Source organism: Arachis duranensis, chromosome 9 (genome assembly GCF_000817695.3).
Source record: "Arachis duranensis cultivar V14167 chromosome 9, aradu.V14167.gnm2.J7QH, whole genome shotgun sequence".
Classification (NCBI taxonomy): domain Eukaryota; kingdom Viridiplantae; phylum Streptophyta; class Magnoliopsida; order Fabales; family Fabaceae; genus Arachis; species Arachis duranensis.
In genome coordinates, this window is record NC_029780.3 from 93302536 (window position 1) to 93305417 (window position 2882).

At 33.9% G+C, this 2882-nt stretch overlaps 1 non-coding gene across 1 annotated transcript; it reads left to right on the top strand.

The window, feature by feature from the left end:
* Positions 1–997: 997 nt before the first annotated feature.
* LOC127741798 (small nucleolar RNA R71) lies at positions 998–1101 on the top strand. The gene has a single exon (XR_008003003.1). It is a non-coding gene; the product is annotated as a small nucleolar RNA R71 (small nucleolar RNA).
* The last annotated feature ends 1781 nt before the right edge of the window (positions 1102–2882 follow it).

The following is a 2882-nucleotide window of genomic DNA, read 5'->3' on the forward strand; positions in this document are numbered from 1 at the left end:
CAGAGGAAGAATAGTCTTCAGAGCTCATGAATGGCAGAAGGAGATTTAATGGAATCTCTATGGTCTCTATATGGGCCTCAGATTCCTTTGGATCCTTAATGGGAAACTCCTTCTTACTTGAAGGACGTCCCAGGAGGTCTTCCTCACTAGGATTTTCGTCCTCCTCTTCCCTTGTGCATTCGGCCACATTGATTATATCAATGGCCTTGCATTCTCCTTTTGGATTCTCTTCTGTATTGCTTGGGAGAATACTGGGAGGAGTTTCAATGACTTTCTTACTCAGCTGGCCCACTTGTGCCTCCAAGTTTCTGATGGAGGATCTTGTTTCATTCATGAAACTGAAAGTGGCGTTTGACAGATCAGAGACTAGATTGGCTAAATTAGAAGTGTTTTGTTCAGAATTCTTTATCTGTTGCTGAGAAGATGATAAAAAGGCTTGCTATTGCTCAGCCTATTACGTCCACCATTGTTAAAGCCTTGTTGAGGCTTTTGTTGATCCTTCCATGAGAAATTTGGATGATTTCTCCATGATGAGTTATAGGTGTTTCCATAAGGTTCACTCATGTAATTAACCTCTGCCATGGCAGGGTTTTCAGGATCATAAGCTTCTTCAGAAGCTGCCTCTCTAGTACTGTTGGCTGCATGTTGCAATCCATTCAGATTTTGAGAGATTATGTTGACCTGTTGAGTCAACATTTTTTTCTGAGCCAATATGGCATTCAGAGCATCTATTTCAAGAACTCCTTTCTTCTGGGGTATCCCATTATTCACAGAATTCCTCTCAGAAGTGTACATGAATTGGTTGTTTGCAACCATATCAATGAGTTCTTGAGCCTCTTCAGACGTTTTTTTAGGTGAAACCATGTCAACGAGTTCTTGAGGCTCTTCAGGCGTTTTCTTTAGGTGAATAGATCCACCTACAGAATGGTTCAATGACATTTTCGAAAATTCAGATAGACGATAATGGAATATATCTAATATGGTCCATTCTGGAAACATGTCAGATGGACATCTTTTGGTCAGCTGCTTGTATCTTTCCCAAGCTTCATAGAGGGATTCACCATCTTTTTGTTTGAAGGTTTGAACATCTACTCTCAGCTTGCTCAGCTTTTGAGGGGGAAAGAATTTATCCAAGAAGGCAGTGAGCAGCTTATCCCAGGAGTCCAGGCTATCCTTAGGTTATGAGTCCAACCATATTCTAGCTCTGTCTCTTACAGCAAAAGGGAAAAGCATGAGTCTGTAGCCTTCAGGATCAACTCCATTCGTCTTTACAGTCTCACAGATCTGTAAGAACTCAGTTAAAAACTGATAAGGATCTTCAGATGGAAGTCCATAAAACTTGCAGTTTTGTTGCATTAAGGCAACTAGTTGAGGCTTGAGCTCAAAGTTATTGGTTCCAATGGCAGGAATGGAGATGCTTCTTCCATCAAACTTGGACGTTGGCTTTGTGAAGTCACCAAGCATTCTCCTTGCATTATTATTATTTTCGGCTGCCATCTCCTTCTCTTGTTCGAAAATTTCTGAAAGGTTGTTTCTTGATTGTTGTAATTTAGCTTCTCTTAATTTTCTCTTCCGAGTCCTTTCATGTTCTGGATCAATTTCAACAAGAGTGCCTTTTTCCCTGTTCCTGCTCATATGAAAGAGAAGAAAACAAGAAAAGGAAGAGGAATCCTTTATGTCACAGTATAGAGATTCCTTTATGTTAGTAGAAGAAGAAGGGGGTAGAAGAATCCAAACACAAGAGATATAATAAGTTTGGATTTTTAGATGAAGAGAGGTGAAGAGAAGTGTTAGTAATTAATTAATTAAATAGAATAAGAAAAGAGAGGGAGAATTTCGAAAATAATTTTGAAAAAGAGGTTAGTAATTTTCGAAAATTAGAAATAAAATGTAATTAAGATTTAAAACATGAAACAATTAGTTAATTAAAAAGAACTTTTGAAAAAGGGGTGAGATGTTTTTTTTTTTGAAAAAGAGAGGGAGAATTTTCGAAAATTAGAGAGGGATAGGTAGTTAGTTGGGTTTTGAAAAAGATAAGAAATAAACAAAAAGTTAGTTAGTTGATTGAAAAAGATTTGAAATCAAATTTTTAAAAAGATAAAAAGATAAGAAGTTAGATAAGATATTTTGAAATTAAATTTTGAAAAAGATACAATTTTGTTTGAAAAAGATAAGATAAAAGATAAAAAGATCTAATTTTTAAATTGACTTAACTAACAAGAAACTACAAGATAAGATTCTAGAACTTAAAGATTGAACCTTTCTTAACAAGAAAGTAACAAACTTCAAATTTTTGAACCAATCACATTAATTGTTAGCTTATTTTCGAAAATTTGATATAAAGATAAGAAAAAGATTTTAAAAATATTTTTGAAAAAGATTTTTGAAATTTTTGAAAAATAGAAAAAAAATGAAAAAGATATAAAAATTTTTGATGCAAAGAAAACATGCAAGACACCAAACTTAGAAATTTTTAATGCATGGAAAATATGAATGCAAAAATGCACATGAAAAACGACAAACAACACAAAACAAGAAATCATCAAGATCAAACAAGGAGACTTGTCAAGAACAACTTGAAGATCATGAAGAACACTATGAGTGCATGAGATTTTCGAAAAATGCAAGAAAAATTTTAAAAGCATGCAATTGACACCAAACTTAAAATTAACACAAGACTCAAACAAGAAACACAAAATATTTTTTATTTTTAAGACTTTCTAATTTTTTTGTATTTTTATTTTAATTTTTTTCAAAAAACATGGTTAGAAAAACGAAAAAGAAAAGAAAAATTTTGAAAAAGATTTTTGGAAAGAAAATTACCTAATCTGAGCAACAAGATGAACCGTCAGTTGTCCATACTCGAACAATCCCCGGCAATG